The sequence below is a fragment of the Hippoglossus stenolepis genome, chromosome 17 (assembly GCF_022539355.2).
Source record: "Hippoglossus stenolepis isolate QCI-W04-F060 chromosome 17, HSTE1.2, whole genome shotgun sequence".
NCBI classification, from domain to species: Eukaryota; Metazoa; Chordata; class Actinopteri; order Pleuronectiformes; family Pleuronectidae; genus Hippoglossus; species Hippoglossus stenolepis.
The window spans coordinates 20,188,719-20,213,044 of record NC_061499.1 but is presented as its reverse complement, the minus strand read 5'-3'; the positions used below and the strand labels follow the sequence as shown (position 1 = coordinate 20,213,044).

The window sequence follows — 24,326 nt, the reverse complement described above, 5'->3', positions numbered from 1 at the left end:
ATATATATAGCCTTTAAAATAATTAGGACACGCTTCCAGATGGTCCACCTGGATGACACCTACCACAACTAAAACTCTCACTCTCTGCCACCTCCTTTGTATTACGTAGCACTTTTCTAGTCTTGACCACTCAATCTATTAGCAGATCTTTTTTTTCTATGAGGGGCAATTCAGGGTTCAGCATCTTGCCCAAGGACAACTTGGATCGAACTTCCGACCTCCTGGTAGGAGGACGACCGCTCTACCCCTCAGCCACAGCAACACCTGTTGCTCTCTGCCCATAAAACACGTCATTATTTACAAACACATTATATACTATATAGACATATATACATAAATACATACATACTTACATTCATACGTAGTGATGATTTATTTGTTGATTAGTATAAAATACAAAATGTAAATGTATCTGCTTATTAACATCATTGTCCCTTAGCAGGTAAGAAACAAGAAAATAATGAAAAATTGTGCAGACAGATACAGTACAATTAACAAACACAAAGACCAGTAAACGAATACACAAATAGAGCAAAGAACAAAACACATGAAATTTGAGCCCAATTAAAAGTGATCACAGCTTCCCACTGGTTTAAATGTGTGTGTGTGTGTGTGGGGGGGGGGGGCTTATATATACACATACATGCGATGATTAAATACATTAAACTAAAATAAATAATATAGTGTGCTAATAATACTTTTATAATAATTTATAGCATATTAGCTCCAGCTCCCCCCTGCGACCCTCAAAGAACAAGTGATATAGATCATGGATCGATTAGCAATATTATCACCAATTTTATTATTATTGGTAAATATTGTAATATTTTAATTTGTTACCGTGATTATTATCATCGTTGTTATTATTGCATTGTTGTTGTAGCATTTATATTACCATCATTATTACTGATCGTTTAAATAAATCCTGTAATGCTGCTTTGTCGAACACACGCCGCAGGTTGGAGCCGTGTGTTTCCTGCCTTGTTGGCATGTCGGCCTCCTGTCATGGAGACAGACGGAGAGAAGTTGAGAGTTTGTAATTGGGGCGAGGCTCATTTTGCTCGGTTCCTGCCCGCGATCCGGCCCTCTGATTCCCCGTAGCGATCAGTCGGAGCGCTGCAAGTTACTGTGGCGCTTTTTTAAACGTTTCTTTTCGGCTCCATGTTGAAGTTTTTTTGTTTTTTTTTTGCCTCCACAGCACAGACTCTCACCGCCGCACACTCTGATCACACTCACACACACACACACACACACACACGCCCGCACACACACACACACACACAGTACACACACAGACACACGCGTCGTCCTCGCCTGATTTGCACTAGCGCGGGTCATTCCAGGTTAAACCCTGGCGCTGTGTCCCGTTCAGTTTAGCCGTCGGAGATCAACACTGGTTCCAGCTGAGGAGGAATGCACCGACACCGGGACTTGAGATAATCTTCGGACCCCAGCTTCGTCTTGCATATGCGGTAGGTTTCATATTTTGGGGCATTTTCTGACAACAGTGTGGCCAATGACAGCCTCACGCAACCGGGCACTTGACAGAGCAGCAGCTCGGTGGGCGTACGTTACGCTCCCGGAGCTAAACGCTCATAGCAGGGGTTGACGCTTTGAACACAGACACTAATATGTTCTAATGTCAGATGGAGGGAATCGGTGTTCGCCGAACTGCGTTTCAAAATGTGCGCATTTCAGCGCTGCCCTGCCAACCGGCACACGGCGCGCACACGGGTGAACATGACTTGGAGCTTTCCAGAACCGATCGAATCTTAATGACAGTTCGGGGTGTAATTTGTCCGCCGTGCAGCGCGTTACCACCGGAATATTTGAACTTTGCAACTGGTTAACGCGGCTCCTGTACGCCCACGGTGGTGTATTCTGTCTATTTGAGATAAACAGGAAAGGAGGGAAAATTATGAGAAAAGTTTCCCTTTTAGTTCATCTCAGGTACGTTTGATTAACGCCGAATTGAACAACGGGTCGTGGGAATTTAGAAACTTATTTGCAAATTGTTGTTTGTGGTTGTTAAATTCAAGAAAAGGCGTGGGGCGAATTAAATTGACTGGTATTTCGCTCGAGGTTCTGCGCGTGCCAGTGAACAGCACGTTCCCGGACTAGCGGTTTCTTGTTTTGCTGTGAATGAAGACTTGAGGGACTTCCATGGACCCGAGTTCCAGTTCCCCTCACAGTGTGGAGCCCTGGGCCATGTTAGCAGCTTAATGCTCGCCTGGCAGCGTGGGGCTGACTTTTACTTCTGTGTCAGGCGTATTTCATCTCACTGATGTAACTCTTGCTTTCGCTTTGGCAACACGAACTTCACATCTCGCATGCAGAGGAAGCTGCAGGGATCTTGGCGATTTGAAAGGTTTGGACCCGTGCACATTCACAGCTCTGTCACCGACACTGAACAAACACGAGAGTGAGTTTTCAGCGCAAGCCTCGTTTTGACCAAACATGAGCCATTAACCCCGGATAGACATGTTTGCCAGTGCAAAGTTGGCTGTAGGCGTGTTTACAAATATCTCTAAACTGTCCTTCTTGCCCCGCCGTAGTTTGTAGGGCCGATAGGTGACATGTTGTTGTCATGATGGTTACCGTATTAACACGATGCCTTCCCGAGGCTGCCAGGAAATACAAGCGTGTGCGATTAAGCAAGTGTCCGCGGGAAGCTGTTCCTGTCTGGGTGTTGAGATGTGACGTTCAGGGCAGCATCATACTAGGACACCAGCCGGTCTTACTAGTAATACTGATGAGATTCACAAGAGAACACTGTCAATATCGGCGCCAGAAATAGACACAGGATTAGAAATATAAACACAGTAAAACGATTTTTATCACAGCAACAGACGTTCAGACGTTTGTTGTCATCTGTTTCTGATCGCATTGGGAGGTAATTAAATTACAACCTGTCAATCAAGCATCATTTAAATCACAGAACAAATATCTTTGATAATGCCAATATGACTAACGTTGCAGAGCTGTACATGATTTATTTATTGTATTCAGGGAAATAAAAAACTAGACCGCTATATTAAAAAGGTACTTTGATGCATAATAGGTAGTGGTATTTTTCTTTACAAATCCGAAGCAATAGCATGCATCACAAGTTATACATCATTCAAACAGGAAGACTTCAAGGAGCTACTGAAGGCAGAATCACTGTTCATCTGAGAGTATTTCAAGTGGCCACATCTTGGCCATTTACAGGTTAATACATTTGGACCTCCTAGTATGGGTTTACATGCTGTAATGCTCAAAGACACATCGTTTCTCTCACACTGCAGCAGTGTTTTTTTCTTCCTAAAAGCCAGCTCTGCTCGAATGGTCAGCTCGTCTACCGCTAAGACTGCGTGTGTCGGAAATATCACACCCCATACCAAGAGGTGTCCCGGTCACCTGTGAACACAGCTGTAGCCGTGGAAAAAATGGCCTCTGTTCTGCTGAAAAAATTCAAGCCAAACAAGCTGGTAGGCACGTGTGTTGCATACATAGAAAAGCTGACACATTAAAGGAAATGTTAAAACCAGAAAAGCATAATGTGTCACTTGCCTGTTTGTCACTGGTTTGTGGGAGCTTGTATGGACAGCATACTCTTATACAGCAGGCTCATGCTTGCAGTAGTGTAGTTGTGTCATACTGCAAGTTGCAAACAGTTATTTTTTAAATGATGGCACTGTTGAAAAGAATTAAAGACACATAAAGCAACTGCATTGAATGTTCAGTTAATTTACTACTTTCTGGTGTGTGATGCGTTGTAACTTGTTTCAAGTCTGTACGGACGCCCCAGCCCTAGGGTGACAGTTGTCAATTCAATACAACAAGCCCTGACACACACACACACACACACACACACACACACACACACACACACACACACACACACACACACACGTGTAATCCAAGTGTCTGCAAGCCCCGACATTCATATTCGACTGGAAACTGTGTAATTTACACCAAGTTTTAAACCTAAATGTCCTCTGATTTCTTCCTAAGAGGTTCTTTCAGGGATCGTTGGAAATGCTAACGTCCGCTAGCTTATCCACTTCTGGTGGATTTTTATAGGATTACAAGACGGTATAAATTACCTTGTATTGAGTCGAATAGTCGGGGGCTTACGGACACTTGGATGACACCACACGAGCAGTACAGAGGCATGTTATGTGTTTTTTCTGTTGTTTTTTTATGTCTGAAGATAAGTCCCTAATATCTTCAGTTGTATTGGATTCACCCACCCATCCATAGGCATAGGGGTGAGTAGATAATGAGTGAATTATCATTTTTGGGTGAACTATTCCATTAACCTTGACCCAAACCTAAACCAAACCTGACCTTAAAGCATGTCTTTATCTTAAAATGTAATGATTTACCTCATAGGGAATGGCTTTTTGGGGCCATAAGGAAGAAAAGTCCCTATAATGTGACTGTAAATAGATGTAGGTCCCCACAACATGACTAATACCTGGACCACAAGCACACATACAGTGAGGAGTGGTGAGCTCAGCCTCGATCAAGGCATCTTTAATCAATGACTACTGTGCAAATGAAACATGTGGTTTATCCTCTACAACTCGGCCTTTGTGACGCCGTCACATTATCACATGGAACTGATTCACCTCAGTTCACCATGTTGTTCTTTACGCCTTTTCACACATTTGCAACACCACAGATTTGAAACAGTAACAATTAACCAAATCTGTATGCTCCTTAAATAGCAGGCGTAAGTTTGAAACTACTGGTGTTCCTTTTAAAAGGTGAAACATCATTCGATCTAAAGCATTGTGTTTTTCCTTTGACATAATTTATAACCCATGCATGCACATCTTGTCTGCTCCACAAGTAGTTTGAGGGCAGTAAATATAAAAGGCCTGACACTCTTCATTATAAACACTCACGCCCTCACTCGTTTGTTTTTATTACACTCATTAGGCAGAACTACCTTATTTATATATGTGTTACTTAAATCTATTAGTTACTTGGTTTAAAGTCAAGACAAATTTATTTATAACAATCGATTTAATGTTGTGGATCAAGAGGTTTTTAATTGGGCCAATGTGGCTGAGGCGATTACTGAAAAAATAATTTATTTATTAAGAGTATCTTCATTTATATATTGTAATTTAGATATTTCAAGCCACATTTTTTATATATGGAACTTTCATCCATTTCCTGAATCTTGGAATATCAGACATATCGGCTTCCCATCCATGCACACCTCCTATATGTGGAGTTTATTTTTCTTTCGTCTTTCCTTTCCTCTCCTCCTCTCCTTGCCTGCTCCCTCCTCACTGAGCTCTATCTTCCATCACTAATCCACGTTCTCTCTCTTTCTCTATGCAGGTAAACAAACAGATGATAATAACATGAGTGGTTGGTTATTTTTTACTGACAGTTCATTCGTCTCCAGTGCTTCAACAGGCTGACTGCACCTGTTCAAATGTGACTCAGACCGGCTTCGTGGGTTTACTGTGGGAAGTCTCTCCTGGTGTGAGAGATCAGTACCAGCGTGTTGCCGCAGCCTCAGAGAAGTGTTATAGGTAGTCATCTTACTTAAGTCAGCCATAATGGATATAGTGTAGTATTTACTGGAGGGGAAGAGAGATGGATAAGAGCTAAGCTAACCCAACTTGGACATATGAGTGTCTTCATCTTCCCAACTAAACACCTGTTTGGGCGAGTCACCAAGCCGTTGGTTTTGATAATTGATTGATTGGATTGATTTTCCCTTTGCCCTGGCAAGAACTGGTACCAGCAGAAACCCTGATAAGATACTAGCAGTGTGCTGCCACACACACTCTGACTCTCTTAGCTGATAGCAACAACTCCTAAAATTCGTTTGATGCAATGTCGCCCGGCGCTGTGCCTTATTTACTCCAACAACAACAACACCAGGTTGGCATCGGTCCTGTATCCTGCATCTCGCCAACGAGTGAAATATGCTCCAGTATTTACTGTTGTTCGTGTTCTTACTCAGTCACTTTCTCGCCACACTGAGAATGGTGAGCTAGTTGTCTCTTATAGCTAGCTACTAGCTCTGGCTCTGGTTGTTGGTGTGTGATGTATGCAGTAAAACAGGTTGCAATGTTCCAGCAGCAAATGTGGCAATGACGCGTATCAAGTTTGTGTATCAGCAAAATTATTTTGAAGCGGTTATTTTAGGGTATCATGGTGTGGCTTTAATTACCCAGACATTTGGAGGACTAATTAAGCATAAATAGGTATGGCATGTTCTCCATATACACTCTATCTTAACTTAACACAGCACTTTTAATTGAGCTGCCCCAGGACTCCACTGTAGTTATTTCATGTGTTGAGAGAGATTTGCAGTCAATGCAGCTGCACTGTGGCACGTCCCTCTCCATAGCTAATGTACAAAATATTGTAGGAAACCATCAAGGCTGCTTTTTAAGCTTTACATCTTTCACCACACTCTATCTACTCTGCTTCTTTCATTTTAAGTCAAGTGTGCTCCGCACTGCTGCTTTCCTTGAATTACATTATAGAACAGTGGATCTTTGTGGGTTTCTGACTGATGGTTGGACAAAGGGAGAAATGTGAAAATGAAAACTTTGGCTGTAGAATATGTTGATGAAAGTTTTTTGAGTGTTCTCATATTTTATAGACCAATTGATTAATTGAGAAAATAACCAGTAGATTAATCAGTAATGAAAATAATTGTTGGTTAGCACAAGGAAACAGAGCATAAACATTTATTAAATGCATACAATCTGAGTATTGGTAGAATCAAAGGAGTGTGGAATCAGAAAAAAACAAACAAACGATAGGTAATAGATAATTTGTCTGAACAATAAATTGAATAAAAATAATTGAGTGAAAATGTTTGACTGTTATCTTTAAAATATAACAGTCAGTATGTAATCAAATTATCTAAACTGTGGCTAAGTTTAGATAACTTAGTTTAGCTACTTTTTATGTGTCACAGGGTATGCACACAGAAAGTGTTTCCGTTGCATTTTTCAGTCGTCTGTCCTACATCATCATAAACCTATAAATTAGATCTAAAGTTTATTTTCCTCCTGAAAGTCTATTTTTCTGTGTAAGTGTGTAACCACAGTGGTTATGTGTTGGGCTTTGGGGCATTCCACAATGCAGGTGACCTTCCTGGACGCCTCCTATGTAGACACAGGCAGAGTGCTGGAGCTGCTGATCTCTGCTGCTCATGCTATGCCTCAAGTGTATTGTGCACGGCCAATAATGCACCATGTTGGACTAAGGGGCTAAGCAGTAAACTTGGGTTCGTCCCATTGGTTTAAAATAACCCAGGGTATGATACAGGTGGAGTGAAGGAAACCGAGCTGGACCAAGAGAAGATTATTTAATGACAATATGAAATGATTTTGGTCAGTTACCTTCTGATTGTCTTCACTTTCTGGGAAACTGTAATAGTGTAACGGTGGAATGTTGCGATTACATCACGTTGTTAAGCCACTACTCCAAATGGTGCTGTGGCTTATGAGGCCGTTGTAATTTAGTTTGGCAAGTGTGTGTTTGCTTGCAAGTACAGGCGGACATGCTTGTCGCTGTTCAGGGCTCACCTATTGTTCTTGTTACATTCCGAAGGTAATGATGTCTGGTATGAATTTATCTCTTCTTGCCAAAACAGAATGAGGTTTTGTGGTAGCTTTACTGGTCACCATGGATCAGTTCGGTTCAACAAATCAATTCTAAAGGCTGCAATGTTGGTTTTGTGGTTTAAGGTGATACAGAGGTGTAAGAGGACATAGTAACAGAAGGATTGATAGCATGGCTTCATCACAATAGAGCTACAGGTATTGATAATTTGATGAATCTGCAGTTGCCAATACATTTTCTGTGGATCAATTAATTGATTGATCAGCTCTACACCTAATACAAGAGTATATGAGAAAACTGAGTATTTTGTAGCTGTGTTAGCTGGGTTTGATTTAGCTTTAGTCTAGGTTTTAATGATACATTTTTTTAATTTAAATTTTGTTACACTGATGCAGCATTATGAGGATTTAGCTGCCACCATCTTTGTGCACAGTTAACATGGTTACAGGTGTCACTGCCATGCAGTAGTACAAACTGACTCACCTCAGTTAATCCAGTCAGCATATCCAAACTAATCTAATTTAGTGCAGTTGTTCCTTCTAACCTAGCATCACTGCAGTTACCTGTGCTGTTCACAGCAGAGCCACGAGTCATTCAGAGGCTGGATTCACTCACTCGTTAGCTAAAATACTAAAACACTGTTAATTTCCTAGGGTGAGAGAGGAGACAATAACCTGGGATAACATCACACAGTATAGTTAACTTCTATTGCACGATTTAGGTCAAGGGTGGGGAATCTTTTACCCAGTAAACATTTTATAATGTCCCTCAAGGGCCATACTAGAATATTGAAGACATACATCACATTGGGCGGCTGTGGCTTAGGGGTAGAGCAGTTGTCCTCCAACCAGAAGGTCTGCAGTTTGATCCCAGTCTTCACCATCTTGCCCAAGGACATGCTGAACCCAGAATTACCCCTCATAGAAGTAAAAAGTGCTGCTAATAGATGCACTGTATGGATGTGTGTGTGAACGGGTGAATGTCAAACTGTACTGTAAAGCGCTCAAGGTCATCAAGACTAGAAAAGCGCTATATAAATACACACCATTTACCATTAACTCCTCTAATGAGTTGCTTGTCAGCGATGATGATGTTGGGTAAATTGTGAATGGACTGCTTTTATACATTCGTACATCATGCAGCACTTTTTCTATCACACATTATTCACATACTGACGTTTTGGCGGGCGGCTTGGAGGAGCCAGGGATCAAACCACCGACTTCAGTTAGGTACCAAAACCTGGTGCCAATCAGGCAAACGGCCGATACCTACTGGAACAAATCACAATGCAGGTTTAGGTGCCTCGTTGCAGTGCCTGAGCTACATAAACATCAACACACATAAAGAGCTAACACTACATGGCTTTGTCACCATGTAACGTTAGCCTACAGTTAGCAAGAAACTACCACAAACTCTAGTCAACAGTGGCTTTATTTTACATAAAAGGATTCCAACACTTGTCTTTGTGTATTTAAGTTAAGCATACTTTAAACTGTAAATAGTTAATTTGTGAAATTTAAACTTCCAATTTATATTAGCAATTGAAAAAATGGCATTTTTATTGTTGAGTCTCATTTGTTGTTTTTTTAAGAGAAAAGTATCGGTTGTGGCACGTTTAAGCACAACTGTTAAAAAGTATCTATTTAGCACTGGTATTGCAAAAAGATCAAAATGATACCCAACCCTACCACCAACCCTCGGGTTAGTGTATGACCTGCACACAAGGAGTCCTTCTCCTGTTTCCCATGGAATTCCCATGTTCTGTCTTACGTTCACAAGTTTTTCTATTGTCACAGAAATGGTCATATCACAAAGCCCTAATGTGTCTCAATAAACAGTGCATAGCCATTCCATTCCAGGGTGCCCATGCCCATTGTTTATATATACTGTATACCTTTGACCAAGATATGTACTGATCTATGCATTGGGGACATTGTTTCTGTTTCGCATCAAATATAAATAGCTATAAGCTGTAATGATAGATACTGTATGTCCGAATTTTATTTTTGTATCTTACATCGCTGCACAATTGTCTTATTAGGCAGCGGCAGTTTGCATACTGATATGATGCTTGGAGGTAGTGCTAACATGAAGTACTTATTAATCAGTTTATAATCCTCGCCAAGGGGCTTTGACAAACGGACAGGTATACTGCAAATATGATGTGATGTGAAGAGATAAAAGTAGCTCAGTAACAACCTTTCTACAAGTCTAAACACTGTGCTCTTTGTTGTACCTGATACATTTACTGTATGTTCAAGACACCGACACACATGGACCACACACACACACACACACACACACACACACACACACACACACACACACACACACACACACACACACACACACACACACACACACACACACACAGGGTCATGTCTATAGCTGGGGATTTCTCTGTCACTGTGACTCATTTGATTTTGTTTGAAATGCTACCTCATAATATTGCTTTAAAAAATGTTTTTGAAATACAAACCTTTACACTTTGAGCACATTATGGCCTGAGGATGTATAATTTACTCATCTGAACATCAAACTGAAACCTCACTCCTGTGACTTCACATTGAACTGATAACTTTGTTGGATCCCTGTATTTCACTGTGATTATGTAGTTGTTGTTGTGTTAGTGTCAGTCTGATGCTTATGCTAACCCTCTTCGCCTGCTGCCACATCCTCTGCAGTTACGAGAAGTTTGACGAGTGAAGCAGTTTGTTTCCGAACAGCTGTGGCTATGTGTTCCAATAACTGTACTGAAGTGTGTGTGTGGTAGCGTTTGGTGCTGTCTGTCCAAAGGCTGTTATTAATCTGGGAAGGCTACTTTTCCACTGAACACTCTCTTTATTTTTTTTTCAAAGATATGTTATATGACCTCATCTCCTCTTGATAATTAATGTAATTACTAATGTAATATTTTTTCACTTCCCCTGAAACTGTTCGAAGGCCCCATGCAGAGTCCCGCCTCCCACTGTGAAGATTTAAAAGAGATTAAAGATTGATTAAATAGGCAGATAGGTTATATGAAATATGGCCGACATTCGGACATGACTTTCAATAATGATACTAAACTACAGGAAAAATAACACAAAATACAATATCTTCGATAACAAATAGTTGAGATGACATTTTTTTGTTATGTCACTATGTGATATAATGTCTGTTGGACTGTTTAATTTTACACTTCTTATTCTCAAATGCATATTACAAATTCTGAGTCACATTTATAAGAAACAAAGTATGTTAACATCATATTGGCAGTAAGGTTTAATATAACTTGAAATATCCTCATTATTAAGATGACATTGAGAGGCGCCCCTTTACCCTTATTAGACAGATCATTGTAGTTTCAGACAGGGAGTGGTGAGGGAGAGAGGAGGATGACATGAAACAAAGGTCACCAGCTAGAATCAAAACAGGTTGTGATCAGCTTACACTATATGCCGCATAACTGCTTGTTGTGATTTGCTGCAGGTTGTTGTGCTACATTAACTCTCGGTGCATATAGTTGATGTCATTATGATAAGGACATTGGTACAGAAGTTTCCTAGCAACTAAGATCTTTACTAGATGAGATATTGTTTAGGTTTTAATGCTGTGACCTTTTGTAAAGTGTAATTGTGAAATTAGCTAGTAGTCTCACACCCAAACTATTTGTACAGTATAGTACTTTTTGTACTATATAAATATATATACCTACTCAGCTGATGTCCGCTGACCTGCTACAATTTCATTATGAACTGAGAGTATATTTACACTTCTCATACATTGATTTATTTGTGGCAACAGTTACAATATTAACATTGACCACCACATATTGATTTTCTATATATATATATCTTTTTTTTTTTGAGTGAATTTTTTATTTCATAGTCGAGCTACCTGGAGCATACTGAATCTCCTGGCTCCACTCTGCCCTTTCTTTCTTCCTCTCTCACACACACACACACACACACACACACACACACACACACACACACACACACACACACACACTCTCACACTGCCAATGGACCCATCCTTACAGTCAGGATTGATAAAACAACCTAATTTGGTGCGAAGAGAAACAACGCATGTCTGTATTTGCATAATGCATATAGAGCAGGGAAGCGAGATCTGATCATGAGTGGTCACAGGAGAATTATTATAATGTCAGGTGTGAACACTGGTGACCAACACTTGTGATCAGATCACTTGAGACGGATGTTAGGACTGAACAAGGCCCTACTGAGCCAGAACTCTTGACAAACTGTGGCGGGTGTTGTGATGTGTTGTGTTGGCTGTACATACGGTACTCTGCAGCTGTCAGAAACAACTGCTTACATGCCATTCAGATAAGAGTATGGAGATCAGACTTTTTACAGCATGAAAACAAGGGCCTTGTGTCCATCAGCAATCAAAGCGTCGGATGTCAAATAATTGACTTTTATTGGCGAGGGTGCAGGGCTTCATTCACCTACAGTCATCATTGTTGCTTTACAAGCCACATCACATTGTTATGTGAGGTGTATCTTGTATTGTTTGGACCACAGGTTCTTTAAACGTTATGTATAAGCTATCTTCATGTTGCTTGTTAGAGGTGTGATGTTCAACAAAGGAAAATTTGAGCTTCAGCCATAATACATACAGTAACTTGGCTTAATACAACAGTTCTAGAAAGGTTAACCACAATAATGTAATGCATGATAAACTGTGTCCGCCGGCCATGTGTCATATATTCTTTCTTTCGCACTCCACAAACAACTTTCTCAGGTTTTTATTTAGTTAGAAACACTTCTGCCCACATGTGCTCAGAAATAATGACTTCTTGGCACAGAAAGCTCATTAAGCAAACACAAAACAGCATCATAAACGTTCACTAATACTGCATATGCTTGTCGGTTTGCAGTCAAAAAGGCAAGCACCTTGACATCACGCAGCTTACACTGTGAAACTTTTTGAGAGACTTTATTTCTTTAGTTAGAGTCACTCAACAGTCAGTCTACATTGTCAATGGTTGGCTGACAGGTACTGATGCTACATACCCACTACCTTTTCAACGTTCTACAACACCTCCAATTTGATTATAGTTACTGAGATTCTAAAATAAAAGCACAGAACGAACACATCATGGAGTCTTCTAGTTGAACTAAATGACATGAAGTTCTTTCTACAAAGGAAATCAAACATCATTCCAAAACGTTGTCGAGACGCTGTGACACGTGTTGCACTTGCAGGTTGCTTTGCTTTCACCCTCTGTCCAGTTGATCCAAGTGTGGACACTGTGCTGCTCTTCCATCATGTCTGGTTCTGTGCTTCTAATGTTGTGGCTCATTATTTTGCTGTCGGATGAACCTCTGACCAGTACGAGCTTTTAGACAAACAGGTTGTACTTATTGTTCTACTTGCGACTGAGCAAGGCTTACAAGGTTGCTATTGGTCCGCTGTTAGTAGCAATGTTTCCACTTCTTCAGTGTTGTGGAGTCTCACAGTGCCCACATTTTGTAGGTCATTGAGAGATGGCTTGATTCATTCCAAAGGGTAATTGCAGTTATGCATAAACTGCACGCACACAAAAGACATAGAAGAAGAAACAAATGAAATTACAAAGCTAAACTACAGTGTACATGTAAACTGAATAATACTAAGTAAAAATAGAATGGAGTTTCTCAAAATGAGAATAAGGGATAATAAAAGGTTCTAAAATCTTGCAGAAAACTAAATTCAGTGTAAAGACACCAATTCATTAATTTGCTAATATGGTCCTTTATGCTACAGGGTTTTGAAAAGCTCAATACATCAATCAATACATCGACTCATTAATATTGTAATTATCAGACTTTCATCTCAAATTCAGCTGAATGTGCAGGAGTTAACATTCCAGCTGTCATAAAAGATAATTAGTTCATGAAAGAAAGATATAGTGTATGGTTCAGTTATGATTTAAAGCGAAACACCAAAGAGTTGAATGTGCAATGACTTTTATTTAGAACCTTCAGTTTTGGGAACATATTTTAATGACTGGAATTCAACCACAACTATCCTTACCTGTCCTTTCCTGTAACCAAAGTCTCTGATGTTGTAGCCCTGCAAAAGTCAGTGTGAATCCTGCTGCTGTGTCCTTGAGCTAGTCACTGAACCTTTCTACTATGATAAAGGGCCTCAGTTGCTGATGATATAAAAAGTAAAAAATGACTAAGCCTCCTAAAGTTTTTTACAACCCATAATTTTTTCCCCACATAGTTGTTCAGTTAAAATTGGTCAAGCAACATTTTTATGCCATAAATCAGAACCCTAAAATATGGGAGCTGGTTTAGAAAGTAGCAGTAAAATACAGTACAGTAGAATATATATCTTTTTTTAAGATTCAAGCTTGAAGTTTTCTTGACTTGCTTTCAAAAGAGTTGTATATTTATTTCTGAGCAGATTCCTTGCTGATAATTTGAAGTTTTGTTAGACTTGACGTGGATTGTTAGTTCACTGTGTATTTCGGGTCTCTGAATGATTTGTTTTTGTAGAGTTTAGTTCAAAGTTTGGTTGGGTCATTCAAGGACGCTCAGATTTGAAGCTGCTCCAGCTTTGGCTTGGCGTGGTGCCTTGGCCACTCGTGCTCTTCCTGTCTGAGGTTGTGTGCACTCTGCAGCAGGGTTCTTCTACCATCTCCCTGTGGCTCCATATACTGTACAGTGCCCTCTAATGTTGCACTGTATACCGTTACTAGAAAGGTATCGCGATACCCAGCCGTTAAAAATGTTACAATACCTGATTTTATTAATATCACTACTTTATGAATGACGCCTGCTGCTCTGCATAACGGCTGCGTTTCGCGGTTGTCAGTTGTTCACACCGGCTGCAGTTCAGCCTCGGTTCTGCAGCGGAGCTTCTACCACCAGCGCTATGTCTTTACATAGGGTTTACCTTGAAAATGACCATGGATGTGTGAGTGAGTGTGTGAGAAAGAGAGAGACAGAACTAGAGAGAGAGAGCCGATCACCTGAAGTTTCTTTACGTTAACTTTTAATATAACTACAGCCTATCAGAGGTTTCTAGTATAACTACAGTATTTCCTTGTTTAAAAGTAGTTCTGTGTACTCAAATAAATACCAGTACTATACAGTATGAAGCCGTGCATCTTCCGCTCCTGCAAATATTTCACAATAAAACTACTTTAAAAACAAATGAATGGATTCTGTGCGCAGAAAAGCTGGAGTGCTTTTATTTTGAAAAGGGTATCCTACAGTAATTCATGTTAGCAACATATTCGACAGATAAACACTGAAACTGTGCTGAAAGATAATTATCTGTCTATTCTGCTCTGAACTGCGAGCAGAACACGGAAAGCAACGTGCCGTATATTTCCTGTATTTGCAATGCTTTGAACCTGCAGTGCCTCCTTTTAGTACAAGCTGTCACATGTACATCTATAATAAGATGTTACGTTATTAAAGTTAACAAGTTATGATTCAAGATTCAAGAGTTTATTGTCATATGCACAACGATTACATTAAGCAGTCGTTTGCAATGAAATGCTTGGGTCACAGGCTGATCTTGGTCTTTACAGTAATCTCAATTACATATACCCTAACCCTATAAAATGAAGGCTACTCATGCATTGTCAAAAACTCACCTACATGCATGAATACAAACAAATAAGAAAACACTTAACAGATAAACTACAATTTTATTGAGCATGGTTAATGAACATAAATTACATTGTAAGTCTGGCAATTCATGATGAGGAAGCTCAAACCCAGGATTAGCCTTCACACAACTGGTAGAGTCACAAACTAATTAAACCCTCTGCTATGACAAATTTATCACCATAATTTTTCGTACCCATTTTTTTTAAACTACAGAAGTAACTACTGAACTGACTTGCTCTCCCTGTCTGTGAGAACCATTCCCACAAAATGAACCGCTATCACCCTGCTCCACAGCAAGAAAGGTGTTCTCCAGATGTAGGGCTTCCAGTTGCAGCCAGGGTGTCGTGGTTGGTCTTCAGGCCAAAATGTATTGTGTAATAGGTTTAATAATCTTTTTGCACATGCTGAATCATTTAAAGGACTGGTCCACTTGAGGGAGATGGATGGGGACGGACATTGTTGCTCTAATAATTTTTTACACATACAATGGCTGAAATGGCTCTATAAATTGGATGGGCTTTTTAGTTACATGAAGAACATTAAGCTAAGACTAGCATTAATGTTCTATGGCCATGAATAGCGGAAACTAATATTAGATAAGAGCAAGCCTTAGGTTGTTGAAGCTTCACTAATCAATGTTTTTATCATGAGTCAAATAGCTATGAGTAATGTGAACTGTGGCACTCACACTGACAAAGCCAGAGAGAATTATTAACCCAATTCTCAGATCTCTTCAGCCCTATTGAGCATTGTAGCTTCTTTTGGCTCATTGATTTGGTTTTGTGGCTAGCGTCATTTGGTAGAACCTTTCCAAACGGATCAACCTTGCTTCTAGCAAAAGAAAAATAAACAGGGTGTACTTGGCAAGCACTAAATAACAGTGAGACCAAGATAGCAACTGGCTGGTGAACACAATGGAGCAATCAGCAGGGAATATGCCAGATTGTCACTTAGGAGTTGTGTGGGACCAAACCAGAGCTAAAGAACATTCAATAAGGACTTACTGTTCATTCATCAGGTCCCCACAAAAATAGGAATGCTATTGCAGTGTCTTCTGGGTGTGTATACAGGTAATGCTTGGATAATAAGTTTGTTGTAACATTGCCATTGTTGTCTTAAGTACTTCTTACTCCTGGATCTGTCTGTATTTGGTTTGGAGGTGGGGTGGGTTGTATTTAACAATTCATGTTTAGCAGTCGGTGAGACTTGAGATCATTGTAGGATGGAATTGGATTGCATTGTCAGGTTAAATATACAGTCAAAGGAATGGTTCACCAAAAAATTAACATTCACTCATTATCTACTCACCATTATGCAGATGAAGGGGTGGGTGAAGTGTTTGAGTAATCAAAACACTTTTGGAGTTTGAGGGGTAAACAGCGTTGCAGCCAAATCCAATACAATTGAAGTCAATGGTGATCTATTTTTCAAACATATAAAAACAACAGACAAAAACATAAAATGCCTCCATACTGCTCCTGTGGTGGCATCCAAGTGTTCGTTAGCCCCGGCATTCAAATTTGTCTTGAAACGGCTTCATATACACCATGTTTTGAGCCTAAATGATAATCCTCATCTCAAGCCATGTTCGCACGTGGATCACAGCAGACATTTCGGCTAAAAACATGGTGTAAATAACCTCATTCCTAGAAGAATTTGAAACTCGGGGCTTACAGACACTTGTATGACACCACAAGATTCTATGTTTTTTTCTGTTGTTTTATTTTTACGTTTGAAGATTTGTTCACCATTTACTTAGGTTTTATTGGGTTTGGCTCCAATACTGTTTAACACTGAAACTCCAAGAGTGTTTTGTGGACTCAAAACACGTCACCCACCCCACCATCAGCATAGTGGTAAGTAGATAATGAGGGAATTTTCATTTTTGGCCAAACTATCCCTTTAAGTACGGAAGGTGATAAAATAGAGATTTGTTGAAAAGATCCACTGAATCACACAACAGTTGGCCTTTGAAAGGAGCCAAACTACTGACTTTATGGCTTTTTAAAAAAAAGAAAAGAAAAAAAAACAACATCTGGCCTGGCTGTTAGACATGGAAAAAGTCCTGGATTCTCCCCAGATGAAACTGCAACAGAAGGCATCTACAGGTGCCGTGAACTTCGAGCCATGTTTGAGCAAAAGTACGATGCTATGGGAAAGGAAATCTTAAAGAATGTTAACTCAAATCGGTTGAGAGGGGTTCCCACAGGTCATTGAAAGTTTGTGAATTTGAAAAAATACAATTGAAAAATCACACAGACTATATACTTGAATTTCTATATTTTGTGCAAAAAGTAATTTCGATATTTATTCCTACTTGACATGTAGGCTAATGCGCTGCTTTCAGCATCTCTTGCTCCTCAACGGTCACTGTGTCCATCTCTGAACTTACACTATGTATTGTTTTGCTGTGTTAGAGAAGATGAGAGAACACAGTCTGCCATAACTGTTACACTGTCACAGCAACCTGTCAATTCTAATTCTTAGTCAGTTAACTTTGCCATCGGTCCTTGAATTTGAGGGAATAGGGCTTGGAAAGTCCTTGAAAAATACATAAATATGTGGGAACCCTGTGTGGAGTTTTGGCAAGCTCCATTTCAAAGCTTATGCCAGCATTTCTCTGAGCCTGCAGGTATTTTCATGTGCCCATGAATTGACCTCCATTGCAGTTGTCCTTCCTGTATGTCTGATGTTGAAAGAGGCTGCAGGCTTTATAAAATTTGGTCAGAACATTTGAGTGTGACCACTTCATACCTATGGGAAGAGCCATTCAGGTCACAGTACAAAAGTATGAAGTTATAGCAACATGAATGTAGTGACAGAAATGTGTAGTTTAATTTCTGCAGTTTTCAGTAAGCTAGTCAAGTAAATGTGAAGGTCTTTTAGTTTTTTCTCAGGTTTTTAGATAACTTAATTATGAAGAAGGTAGGTTTTCAGTACCTCTGAATATTATTATCAAAAATTATTTTTTGATGATTCTTTGACCAATAGCGAAAAATAGTGTCTCTAATCAGCTGGCAAATTGGATCTTGTCATGGCCACATTAATGATCTTGCACTTTACTGATAGTATTACAGCATGATGGTAGCTTGAGTGAAACAAATCTGAAATTCTATTCATCCTATAAGAAAATTTTAAACAAAGTCAGACAAAATTCATTAAAATTATCTTTATATTTTTGCAGACATTAAGTTTCAATGCCTCACCCCAGTAAACACAAAAAACATGACCTACAAAGATAAAAAATGTAGTGACTGTGCCATGAGCGGTGGGCGTTGACGAGGCCTGGGCATTCGGCCCAAAGTCTTTTTCTTTTTGTCTTGGATAGTTCTCCACTGAGCAGTTTGTCACAATGTAACTGAACGTCTGTGAAAGAGGACGACTGTGCTGTAATTTTGCCTCATCAGTGAATGGAATGCTGCATTCTATCCTCTGTGAACGGAGGCAAGGGACACTCTGTCAGTTTTTCAGTTGATAGTGTTATTATGCCAAATGTGGCCCACACACACTCAGTGAGGAAAAATACTAATCTACTTTTTTACTGGTAACATGGTTAAAGCACAAACATCGTCTCATGCTGAGCCAGTAAAACATGGAGTGTAAACGTCTGTTTGAGTTCCAAATTACAAGATATTTACAGCCTGTTTGCATGGCATTGTAACCAGCTAAACTATTAGCAGAATCAGCTTAGTTGTGCTGTCTCTTGTTTAGCAACCTCAAACTGATTTAATGACCCATCTAACATGTCACACATTGACACATCGACAAGTTACCACAGGCTCCTTAAAATAGCTTTAAGGCTACCAGCTGACTGTATAAAAGTAAGTCACTTTAAAAAGTTGGCGAGATCACGAGAGATATCAGATTAAACTAGAAAATAAACACAGAGTCACTTTAGGTCAGTGGTCATGAACGATCATAAACGGATCAGAGACAGTGGAAGAACAATTGTCTGGCAGCAATCGCCTCATCTACAAGTGTAAAAATAATGCCTTTGCCAGTGGCTATAAAAATGATGCGGTATTGATTGAAAGGGTGAAACTAGACAGAGAAAATAGAAAACTTCCTCAGCTGCAGGAATCCACATAGACAGGCCTACGGGGTGATAAAGTTAGGCTAAGTAGGTCATATCAGTGCATTTACAGATGTCTTTTCTAGTGTGGAGGCCGGTAAATTATCTAAAATGTTCTAACAAAAGTAATATTGAAAGTGATAAATCATATTTTGCATTTTTGAGCAATGTGCGTTCAAGAAAGCGTTAAAGAAGTCACAGAAATGCGTTGTTAGAGACAAGGAGGTAAAACATTAAAGTTTCGTTGATTACAGAATGAGGGTGTGTGAGGCATCATGTAGACTCTTCATGAACATGGATGTTCGAGTGTACAGAAGTACATGGGTCAGCCAGTCGTCTTTGCATTCTCTGATTCTTTTCACCATGACTTGACTCATCCCCTGTCACTCTGCTTTCTCGTCCTCTGTCACTTCTTTCCCTTTTGTTGTCTGTAGATGTGTGTGTCTTTGTGTGTGTACTTGTACAGATATCTTTGTGAGGACCATTTTGAGCCTACAACCCCCAGAGTAAAGACATTTTGGGAAAGTGAGGACATTTTGGCCGGTCCTCACTTTCTGACCCACTTTTAATGGGCTGTTTGATGGTTAAGATGGTTAGATTAAGGGTTAGGCATTTAGTTTTGATGGTCAAGGTCAGGGTAAGGGGCTAGGGAATACATTATGCCAACTAAGATAAATCTACAAAAATGTGTGTTTGTGTGTGTTTTGGTGGTTGTCTATTCATGTAAAAATTATTTTAGGGTTATTTTGAGTGAGTGATTGTTTTTCAGACTTTATATTTACTTGTTAAATAGCTACTGTGGTCCTATTTATGATTTGAAAAGAGGTACTTTAGAGATAAGCTTAATGAGGAGAAATTGTGAAACAAACATAACACCCTGTTTGTTTTCAGAAATAAATCTAATTTTTCTGTCCCCACAGTTGGAGTTTCAGAAAAAGACATATAAGGCTATTTAGATCTAAAGACATCTTAGTAATTAGATGATTCCGGCTGTTTTAGAGGAAGGGCTGAGAAGTAAACAAAGGATTGGGTGCTTCTGTCGCAGCTCTCCAACTGCTCTGAAGGTTGGCTTGAGACTAAAGTAGATTTGTTTCTTACCTTTTGCAACTTTCAATTAGTGTGTTGTAGATTTGTGTCAGATCTGTTTTAATAACAACAACAAAAAAACATTTTGAGCAAAGATTTATTGATTTTCTGGGAATGTGTTGAGAAAAAGCATGACGCTTTGAACCAGGGTTTGTTTGCATGTGGTATGGTTGGCTCTAAACTCAGATTCAAGTGGTTTTAAAAAGGCAGTGACAAAGCATAATACAGTACTGAATGTATCAAAGCCCAATTATTGCCTCTTTGTTCTGGGTGAACTGTAGAAGCTCAAATGTATTGAGAGCAGATGGATTAGACAGATGTGGTATTTGGTTGCAGCTTGGATTCAGGCTCTGGTTTAGAAATCCATGTGCATAGTTTATAAATTCTTGTATTCATAGTCCCTGCCCTCAGATATGTGAACTGTACCCTCGGATGTGCTTCGAGAAGGCTGGATAATCTGAACTTTCATTCAGTACATAGGAAAAAAACAACTGTCAGAGCCGTCATAACATCAACTCGCATTCACATAGGGACGGATTGCATCCAGTGGGTCCTGTATGGGTTCACCGATTTTCCTGGTCCAGAAAAGGTGACGCATTTTAGAAGAAAATAAAAGCATCCATCAGGTTTGTATGAATCACTCTTAGCAGTTATGGTTTGTTTTTAACCGGCAACCTCAAGCAGTACCAAGACAAAGTATCTTCTGTGTCATAGAAGGACTAAAAGGTCAAATGCTTACATTCAAGTGACAATACCCTCTCGTAGTTGTAATAAATGTGAGTGGAGCAAAGGAGAAAGACAGGTGACATTCTTACCCTGAGAAAATAAAAGTGGCAAAGAGGTTCTCATGTCTTATATTATTTGTTAAAGGGGACATATCATGAAAATTCTACTTTGTTAGTGCTTCTACACGTTAATTTGGGTATCTGGCATGTCTACCAACCCAAAAACTCTGGGAAAAAAACAGTCGCACGTTTTGTTATGGTTCCTCTAAGTCAGAAACGTCATGCTTGAGTGACTGGAATGAGCTTCCTGTGTACTGTGTCGTCACAATACACTGGAAGTCTCCCTACATGGCCTTGGCCCACCCCCCACCTCATCCCCCCTGCCCCCCCACACTCGTTACGCCGGGTTTACACCGGACGCGGAAGCGCCGCGCAGCGCAGCGCCGTTCTCAAGCGCGCAGCCGCCTGGCTGTTCACACGGGACGCGCATTTCTCCACGCTGGTCAGCCCGCGATTCTGCTTTCTCCGCTTGTTGTTGTACCCGTTGAATGTCGGGGTTCGGGGGTAAATGATGGTCTTCATAGCCCCCCCCCCCCACCTGTCTGCTTGTGTGCTTGTAGTGGATGGGCAGAGGGGGACATTTAATTATGTGATTGGGAAAATTAAAATTCCAGGACAACAGAAGGGGAATACAAAGTATGGGATGCATATTTGATAATTTATATCATATAAAATATGTAATTTATATCGTTTAAAATCATGGGGGGCGAGGGGAGAGGGGGGAGCTGGCTCATTAGCATTTAAAGGAACAGGCACTCAAAACAGGTCACTCTGTGGAGGGCTGTTTTATACAGGGTAAAAAGGGTGCTGTTTTATATGATCCTTGTGGTATTTTGACCAAAGTATGTTACAGACATTTCATTAAGACCCCAAGGAACCATATCAACTTGTGGTAAAATGGGCATGCTATGTCCCCTTTAAATGTATTTACAGATTGTATCAAAACAATCAAACTGATGCACATGCTGCTTTCCAAGATTACTAATATGTCTGGTGTCAAGTGCAAATCTGTAAATCTAATGTTCATAAATCGACTTAGGAAGAATCCCCAGGACTTGTCAGGTAATCATTAAATGGTAAATGGGCCATTCAAAGCACTTTGCAGAAAAAGTCAAAATCACCCATTCACACAGGCGTTCAACACTTCTATTCGCAGTGTGTTTTCTATCCCTTACTCACAAACCAGCCGAAGTAATCTAGGGATCCAGCTGATGGTACATCGAGCGACTGGCTAACATTGTGTGCAGCACATGACGACTGCGTCACAAATCTGCAGCATGTCGCAGGCGTCGCGTATCTGCTGCGTGCCTGTAGTGGACCAGCTGTCTGAGGGTCCTGGTATGACTACTGTATTTCCTCCACTAGAGATATGGCTACATAGACCACTTAATATCAGGACACTACATTATGAAGCGGTGCATCATCTGGTACATCCTACAATAACAATCAAAACCTTGTTAAAACAAATAAAAATGGATTCAGTCAGCAGTCTAACCTGATAACATGGTTGCCTAAATGAAAAGCAGGACGCTCACGCAGCCAGTGTGGCCTGGGTGTAATGGTACATAGCAAACAGGAAGTTATAACAGTTGAATAGGCATACTTAATTTTCCAAAATATAAAAAAGGAAACCGTAGCCCAGAGCATGACTCAGTTAATCCTGTTTCTTGGAAAAGGTAAGTTCATATTTATTCATTCATATGATATTTATCTTTTCATATAAATAAACAGATTCTAATGTTTCAGGGAACATAAGAGTTTATAACACTGCACGCCACCCTACCTGATGGAAACAAACTTGTCAGCAGTGTAACTTATTTCTGTCTCTACTGTTATAATTCTAACAAATAATTAGTGGAAGATGTATGTTTTTTATTTGATTGCAGTTGGAGCAGGTATACTGAGTTGAGTTGTGTTGCTTTGTGTTTGTACTGTGCCTCCATGGTGTGTATACCATATTCTGTAAACTTACTCTAGAATGGGGAGTGAGCAACTGATGTGTTGTAGACCCCATTATAGAGCGACAAAGTCCACTTAGGAAGGAGGTCTAAGTCGATGGATGGCTCAAAATATTTTTTAAGCCATTGTTCTATAACATTTTGTAATAATGATACAAGGTGTTTTCTCATTTTTATTTAACTAATTTTGATCGCTTTGGTGTTCCATACTGCAAAAGAGTGATGCATCAGTAATGTTTTATAAATGAACCGTTAACAAAAGATTTTAATTATCAAGTGTGACTGTGGCCTGAGTTTTATTTGAAAGTTCAGCTATGCACTCCAAACTAACCAAGTCTCTGAACTGGAACTATAGTGAGTTTTGTTTCTTGGCTGAAAAGAAAAGGTTCTTTGACATTTCTCTAAGAGGAACCCCTGCAGAGTGGAAAACACTGCTGTTGTTCACACAAGTTACTGTGCAGCATACAGATTTAATGTTCAGTGAGGAGAGCAAACTGTGCGATGGCTCCTACGGAAGCATATACACACAAAGCATGGCGGCCAGAATTAGTGTTTTTCCAATATAAAAGACAGGCAGGGGTGTCGGCACAGAATTTTTGTCTTTTCTTGCACCAAGTTGACCTTGTTATTTGTCCTTCTTGTCTTGTACTTTACTTTTGCTTTAAGGAAAAGGTAATTTGGCTCACATCCTGACACCTTGACGGAGAATGTCAACCACTAGCCATTACCTACGGTAGCTCTGTTGTGAAAAACCAAACCAGAATTTGTGAAACCAGTCCAACCTCATTAGTTTGGAGCAGTCTATTAGAATTATACGGTATTCCACAGCTGCAGCCTTGGAAAACATATTGCCAACCTAATGAACAGAATATCTGTGATGAGGGCAAGACACCTCATTTTGAAAACAATAGTGTTGTATCAGTGGATACATAACTAGGGCTGATAGTACTGATGCTCCCTAGTATTGGGCAAAGTGGGCCCTGATGACTGTGCATCAGGGTTAAGCTAATTTTGTTAAACACTAAGTAGCCTACACTATCTCTTATCTCCCTCTAGCAGTGTAATCCTCTTCTAGCCTTGGTAGCAGGAAGACCGTTATTTTTCTTTGTCATACTTCCTACAATGCTTATTCACTTTTGTAAATTACTGTCAATGAACGAGCACAAATGATTTGCCTTGGCTCTATTTAAAACAGTCTGATCTGGTGTTTGAT

General features: G+C 39.9%; 1 protein-coding gene across 4 annotated transcripts in view; it reads left to right on the top strand.

Annotated features, from left to right (window-relative positions):
- The first annotated feature begins 980 nt into the window (after positions 1-980).
- Positions 981-24,326, top strand: part of thrb (thyroid hormone receptor beta) — a 109,843-nt gene continuing 86,497 nt past the window's right edge. For 3 of the 4 annotated variants that reach the window (XM_035182171.2, XM_035182172.2, XM_035182168.2), the window contains exon 1: positions 981-1,472. The gene's annotated coding sequence lies outside the window, so the exon portion shown is untranslated. The other variant, XM_035182170.2, reaches the window with a different exon arrangement.